Below are 8,615 nucleotides of genomic sequence, written 5' to 3' on the forward strand. Positions count from 1 at the left end.
GAAAAAATTTTATTTTATTTTTTGGGGGATAAAGACATTTAATTATTTTTATTTTTTTTAATTTTTAGTCAATTTAGAACATTATTCCTTGGTTACAAGAATCATATTTTTCCTTCTCCCCCACCCCTTCCCGTAGCAGACACGCAATTCCACTGGGTTTTACATGTGTCCTTGATCAGAACCTATTTCCATTGTTTCATGTTTGCATTAAGACGATCATATAGAGACTGCATACTATTTGCTTTTATAATCATTGGTTCAGTTGTACTTTGGGATACTTCTTATTTTTCTGATTTGAAGCTCCTAATAGTTATTAGAGGGGTCAATCAAAGATTTGTCCTAGAGAATTTTAGTCACATTCTGTGAACACCACTGGAAATCTATGAGTCCTGAGAAAACTTGGCAGAGTCACCACGTGTCATTTCCATTACTTGCTTATAACCTCACTAAGATGACACCAGCTTTACACAGGACATATTGATGTTGGGTAAGAGCCACAATTACCTGCTAGCCTGTGCATTCACCTGTGTAAGATGATAGATGAAATTTGCCTGAATCAAGAAGGATATTGTTTTAGTTTGTCAGAAACTTCAGCCAGAGTGTGGGGATTTGTGATGTCCCTAGAAATTTAGAGGGTATCAATATCACTTGTATAACTTCAGGAGCACAGAAACAACTAAACAGAATTTGGTCAGTAAAAATAGTGTTAAATACAAAGAGGCTAGATGGTCTGCTATCTCCTCCTAGTGGCTGTATCTCACCCTATCCCAGCTCTGTTCTGTCCCTCTCAGCAGTACCTGAGTAGTCAAGGGACAACCTGATAAAAAAGAAACCACAGAGGAGATCTGTAAGAAGTCACTAAAAAAGACCATCCCAAATCAGGACAAATCATACATCATGGCACCCAGGTTCACAAAACTCAAAACAGAAACCATTTTATTTACAAATGAAGCACAGGTCAGAGGCAATGGGAAAATATGGACACACCTCTTGCTGGTCTTCTCTGTAGTTTATCCTCACCTGTGTTGCCCCTTGATGTCCAGGATACAGTGTCAGACCCCTTCCTCTTTTGTCACAGTGTGCTTACATCTCAAAACTATTTCTCCATCTCTAGATACCTCTGTTTTTGAAGCCTTCTATTTTGTGTGGTGGTGCTTCCCCCAGGTCTCCTATACAAGAAACCTGCCCCATGCATGAGCAAATCTTTTTCTTTTCTCCTCCAAGTAGATCTCTCCTTACAGTTCTATATTACTTTAAGGTGATATTGGCAGCATGCCTCCTCTCTTCTTTCAAAATCAAATGTATTATCTCCTATCTGGATCAATGCTTCCTGTTGAAATATTCAAGGAGAAGACCCCACAGTCTTCCTAACTATTTCTTAGTCCCCATGCTTCCCCTAGGGTAGCTACTCTGGATTATTCAATTTCCCACATTCTATTCCCCAAAAGATCTATGAGAGGGACAGAGTAGAAGGACTGGTACCCTTACTGACACTTCTTGTACCTGTGAGAGAGAAAGACTTATAATCTCTAATAGTTTTCTTAAAAGTTAAAAATAGATAAGTCCTAGCAAATTATACTGGATACAAATTTAAATTTCATGTAGATTACATGTAGTTACACGCTATATAATATATATTGTCCATGTACGATGCATTCACATACAGTAAATAAAAATACCACCCTGCCCATGGACAAATCACTTAATGACTCAGTTCCCCAGGTTATTTTAAGATAATAGCTTGTGATCTAATAAACTTCCTTGATAGGAAGCTCCTTACATCTATGGAGTCACAGATCAAGTAGTCAAGTCCTGGACTTCCTGCCTAAAATGGCGCAGAGTAGAAGGAAGGGCCAGACTCTCCTGACAACTGATGACTACAAAGCAACCCAAAAATACAAAAATCAAAATCAGATAAGTAAAGGGGCTCTGCCATGGGGCACAGTCTTGAAGGTATGCAGTTTTTTGGTATTTCTACACTATAAGGGGTAAAATTACACATACCAAAGCTTAAGCTGAACACCTCTCCCCACACCACCTACCACACCAGAGTCAGAATGAGGGCAGGCAATCTCTAAATTCTCAGTGCCTGGCTGAGGGGACCACAGACTTACCCCTGAGCTGGCTGACCAGAATAGACACAATGGAGCCTGGAAAAATAGCCTTAGGGAAAAACTCTTTAAAGCTCACTACAACAAGAACAGCCTGCCTTCCTCACTCAGACTTCTGGCTGGAAAGGGAAGATAGTGCAGAGAAAAAAAAACAAAAACAAACTACACAGCAATGACCACCAACATGCAGGAACCACAATCCACAAGTACCAAAAGAAATTGGCTGCAAAAGAAAAAGCCTTTGACTTTGGATAATTTCTATGGTGAAAAAAAGGGCAAAAAACCAACAACAAAAAAAAAACTAAACAAAAAAACAACCCAACAAACCAGAAGCTACTGTAGAGATGGACAAACAAGCAAATAAATCCAAACTTTCAAAAAAAGAAATGGAAATTTGTCACCAGCTCTTGAGGAACTCAAAAAGGAGTTCAAGAACCAAATAAAAAAGATAGAAAAGAAAGTGGAAAAAGAAATGAAAATAATTCAAAAAGAAAATAACAGTTTAAAAGACAAAATTTCCCACTTAGAAAAAAGAAGCACAGAAATCACATGAAGTAATAAGCAAATTGGATACCAGAATTGACCTGATGGAAGTCATGAAAAGCAAACTAGAACAAACCAAAAAAGGAAAATCAAAAGATCATAGCTGAAAACTAGTCTTTAAAGACTAGAATTGGGCAAGGAGAAGCTAATGATTTCACAAAACAGCAAGAATTAATAAAGTAAAAAGAATGACAAAATATAAGGAAACATGAAATATCTCATTAAAAGGACAACTGACCTAGAAAACAGAGCCAGGAGAGACATTTTGAGAATTATTGGTCTACCCATAAGCCTAAGAAAAAAAAAAGAAGCCTTGACATCATATACAAGAAATTATCCAAGAAAACTACCCTGCTTTTCTTGAACAAGAGGGCAATATAGACATTGAAAGAGTCCATTGATCACCCTCTACATAAAATCCTCAAAAGACAACCCCCTAGGAATATAATTGCCAAATTTAAGATCTTCCAAGCTAAGGAGAAAATATTACAAACAGCCAGAAAGAGAAAATTCAAATATCAAGGAACACCAATCAGGATTACACAGGATCTAGCAGTCTCTACACTAAAGGACTGCAAAGCTTGGAAAATAATATTCAGGATCACCTACCCATCAAAAATGATTATATATTTTCAGGGGAAAGTATGCTCATTTAACAAAATTTAAAAAAATTTCCAAGAATTCCTAAATAAAAGACCATAACTAAATGGAAAATTTGATGTTCAAATACAAAATTCAAGAGATACATGAAAAGGCAAACAAGAAAATGGGGGGAAAATCTCAAGGCCTTCAGTAAGGTCAAATTATTCATATTCTTATATGGAAAAATGATATTTTAACTCTGAAAAATTGTTTTTATTATCACAGTAGAGAGAAAAACTATTCATAGGCAGAGATTGGGGTACTAAGTTGTTTAAGATGATATATAAAAAGGGGGGGAATAAAAGGTGGCACCAAGAGAAACTTTAAGAAGAAAAATAGAATAAATTTTACCACATAAAGATATGCATGGGTGGGTGGAGAATACTATTATAAGAAGGAGAGGAAGAGAGTGGTAATAGGCAATACTTAAACCTTACTTTCAGTGGATTCCATTCTGCGAGGGAAGAGAGGCAGATCTATTGGGGTATAGAATTCTATATTACTCTTGTGAATTTCAAAACTATTCCACCCTAATAAGACCATTCTTTAGAAGATGTGAATTAGCTATTTCCTGATCAGTAACAATGGAGATACTTGGAATAACAGAATAAGGTCTTGGAAACTCTGCATTTTCCACCCTACTCAGTTTAACAAGATTTTGAAGGTCTGCAGCAAACTCAAGATTTAATTGTCCGAGGAGATGGCCTTCAACAGACATGCCAAAAAAAGGACATACCTCTGGGTACACATGAGGCAAGAGGATAGAGCAGAATTTATTGGGCATCAACTGAGAAAAAGATGGCAGGAGTCACAATCATGATATCTGACAAAGCCAAAGTAAAAGTAGATCAGATTAAAAGAGATAGGGAAGGTAATTACATCCTGATAAAAGGCAGTATAGGCAATGAGGAAATATCAGCACTCAACATGTATGCACCAAATGGTGTAGCATCCAGATTTTTAAAGGATAAACTATTGGAACTTAAAGGAAATAGATAGTAGAACTATACTTGTGGGAGACCTAAACCTTCCTCTATCAGATCTAGATAAATCAAGCCAAAAAATAAATGAGAAAGAGGTAAGAGGCATGAATAAAATCTTAGAAACATTAGAGTTAATAGATATATAGTGAAAAATAAATAGGGACAAAAAGGAATACACCTTTTCAGAAGTACATGGTACATTCACAAAGACTGAGCAAGTACTAGGGCATAAAAACATGGCAAGAAATACAAAAAAGAAGAAATAATAATTGCAACTTTTCCAGATTATAATGCAATAAATATTGTAATTAGTAAGGGTACATGGAGAGGCAAATAAAAAATTAATTTGAAATGAAATGATATGATTCTTCAAAATTGGTTGGTTAAAGAACAAATCATAGAAACAATTAATGATTTCATTGAAGAGAATGACAATGAGGAAATAACATATCAAAATCTATGGGATGAAGCCAAAGCAGTACTCAGGTGAAAATTTATATCTCTGAGTGCATATATCAACAAAACAGAGATGGAAAAGATCAATGAATTGGACATGCAAATCAAAATACTAGAAAGAGCTCAAATTAAAAATCCCCAGATAAAATTTAAATTGGAAATCCTAAAAATCAAAGGAGAAATTAACAAAATTGAGAGTAAAAGAATTGTTGAATTAACAAATAAGACTGGGAGCTGGTACTTTGAAAAAACAAATAAAGTACTGGTTAATCTAATAAAAAAAGGAAAGCAGAAAATCAAATTAACAGTATCAAAGATGAAAAGGGTGACCTAACTTCTAATGAAGAGGAAATTAAGGTAATTATTAAGAACTATTTTGTCCAATTATGTGGCAATAAATATACAATCTAGGTGAAATGGGTGAATATTTACAAAAATACAAATTGCCTAGATTAACAAAAGAGGAAATAGAATACTTAAATAATCCCATTTCAGAAAAAAAGAAACTGAACAAACCATCAAGGAACTCCCTAAGAAAAAATCCTCAGGGCCAGATGGATTCACAAGTGAATTCTATCAAACATTTAAAGAACAACTAATCCCAATATTATGCAAACTATTTGACAAAATAAGCAAAGAAGGAGTTTTACTAAATTCCTTTTTTGATACAAATATGGTACTAATTCCAAAGCCAGGCCAACTGAAAATAGAGAAAGAAAACTACACACCAATCTCCTTAATGAACATAGATGCAAAAATCTTAAATAGAATACTACAAAAACACTACAACAATATATCAAATGGATTATACCCTATAACCAGGTGGGATTTGTACCCGGAATGCAAGGATGGTTTAATATTAGGAAAACCATCCTAATAATTAACCATATCAACAATGAAACCAACAGAAATCACATGATTATCTCAAGAGATGCAGAAAAAATCTTTGATAAAATACAACACTCATTCCTATTGAAAACACTAGAAAGTATAGGACTAACTGGGCCTCTCCTAAAAATAATAAATAGTATATATTAAAAGCCATCAGCAAATATTATTTGGAATGAGGATAAATTATAAACCTTCCTAGTAAGATCAAGAACAAAGCAAGGATGCCCATTATCACCTTTATTATTTATTTTGTTGTACTAGAAACATTATCAGTAGCAATTGGAGGAGAAAAAAGAAATTGAAGGGATTAAAATAGTCAATGAAAAGACTAAACTATCACTCTTTGCAGATGATATGATGATCTACTTAAAGAATCCTAGAGAATCAACTAAAAAGCTAGTGGAAATAATTATCAACTTTAGCAAAATAACAGGGCACAAAATAATTCCACATAAACCATCAGCATTTCTATATATTTTCAATACAACTCAGCAGCAAGAGTTAGAAAGAGAAATTCCATTTAAAATCACCCTAGACAATATAAAATATTTAGGAATATATTTGCCAAGACAAACACAGGAATCATATGAACACAACAACAAAATACTTTCCACACAATTAAAACTAGATCTAAATAATTGGAAAAACATTAATTGCTTATGGGTAGGATGAGCTAATATAATAAAAATGACAACCCTGCCCAAATTAATTTACTTATTCAGTGCCATATCTATCAAACTGCAAAGAAACTTATTGAATTAGAAAAAAATTAAAACAAAGTTCATTTGGAAGAACAAAAGATCAAGAATATCAAGAGAAATAATGAAAAAAAGTGAAGGATGGGGACCTAGCAGTACCAGATCTTAAACTATATTATAAAGCAGAGGTCATCAAAACAATATGGTACTGGCTCAGAGACTGTAGGGAAGATCAGTGGAATAGACTTCAGGTAAATGTCCTCAGCAAGATAGTATACAATAAATCCAAAGATCCCAGCTTTTGGGACAAGAACCCACTGTGACAAAAACTGTTTGGAAAATTGGAAAACAGTATGGGAGTGATTAGGTTTAGATCAACATCTCACACCTTATACCAAGATAAACTCAGAATGGGTGAATGACTTGAATATAAAGAAGGAAACTATAAGTAAATTAGTTGAAAACAGAATAGTATACTTGTCAGATCATTGGGAAAGGAAAGACTTTAAAACCAAGCAAGAGCTAGAAAAAAATCACAAAATGTAAAATCAATAATTTTGATTCCATTACACTAAAAGGTTTTTGTGCAAACAAAACCAATGCAACCAAAATAAGAAGGGAAGCAACAAATTGGGAAAAAATCTTTATAACAAAAGCCTCTGACAAATATCTAATTACTCAGATTTATAAGGAACTAAATCAAGTGTACAAAAAAAATCAAGCCAACCCCCAATCAATAAATGGGCAAGGGACATGAATAGGCAATCTTCAGATAAAGAAATCAAAACTATTAATAAACTCATGAAAAAATGTTCTAAATCTCTTATAGTCAGAGAAATGCAAATCAAAACAACCCTGAAGTATCACCTCACACCTAGCAGATTGGCTAACATGACAGCAAAGGAAAGTAATAAATGATGGAGGGGATGTGGCAAAATTGGGACATTAATGGATTGCTGGTCAAATTGTGAATTGATTCAATGTTCTGGAAGGCAATTTGGAACTATGCCCAAAGGGCGCTAAAAGCCTCTCTGTCCTTTGATCCAGCAATATCGCTGCTGGGTTTATACCCCAAAGAGATAATAAGGGAAAAGACTTGTACAGGAATATTCATAGCTCTGCTCTTTGTGCTGGCAAAAAATTGGAAATTTGAGGAGATGCCCTCCAATTGGGGAGTGGCTGAAAAAATTGTGGTATCTGTTGGTGGTGGAATACTATTGTGCCCAAAGGAATAATGGACTGGAGGAATTCCATATGAACTGGAACAACCTCCAGGAAGTGATGCGGAGTGAAAGGAGCAGAACCAGGAGAACAATGTATACAGAGACTGATACACTGTGGTACAATAGAATGTAATGGACTTCTCTAGTAGTAGCAATGCAATGATCTAGAACAATTTGGAGGTACTTATAAGAAAGAATGCTATCCACATTCAGAGGAAGAACTGTGGGAGTAGAAACACAGAAGAAAAACAACTGCTTGATCATATGACTTGATGGGGATATGATTTGGGATATAGACTCTAAATGATCACCCTATTGCAAATATCAATAATATGGAAATAGGTCTTGATCAATTACACATGTAAACCCAGTGGAATTGTGCATCGGCTATGAGAAGGGGTTGGGGGGAGGAGAGGGAAGGAACATAAAGAAGGAAAATGATTCTTGAAACCATGGGAAAATATTCTAAATTTACTAATTAAATAACCCCCCCCCCCCAAAATTAATTCTTTCCACCAAAGTTTTTATTTCATTAAAGAAATATCTTCCTTCACTTCTTCTAGCTAGTCACATGGTCCTTCTGGAAAAATCTATGCCTCCCTCCCTGACATAAGTCAATGCTATTAGTAATTATAGTGTTACTTTCTCCTTTTTAAATATTTCTGGAGCTATAATAATTCTTTATAATGATTTTTCTTTGATTTAATCATCTCTCCAGCTTTAGATCCTCAGTTGAGTCATTTTACCAGGGTCAGACTCTGCCCTTTGCTGTATTTTAGGGTGTAATGGTTGACCCTAAATGGAATATCTCAGGGGGTTAGCCTTCTCGTCCTCCCTCTAATCTTTGAGGACTATCATGTTGGATCTTTAGGGCTTCTAGTGATCTCTAAGGATAGAAAACTGGGGACACAAACCCCTGGACACTTACGATGTCTTAGTCTGATTCTACTTTCTAGGATTTCCCATGTTCATATCCTGGGCCTTTCTCTCAGGAATTTCCATCTCTACTGAATGGACAAGGACTTTGCAAGCTACATGTATCTCTGGTTCATAGATCTAAGAGGTTGC

The sequence above is a fragment of the Monodelphis domestica genome, chromosome 8 (genome assembly GCF_027887165.1).
Source record: "Monodelphis domestica isolate mMonDom1 chromosome 8, mMonDom1.pri, whole genome shotgun sequence".
NCBI classification, from domain to species: domain Eukaryota; kingdom Metazoa; phylum Chordata; class Mammalia; order Didelphimorphia; family Didelphidae; genus Monodelphis; species Monodelphis domestica.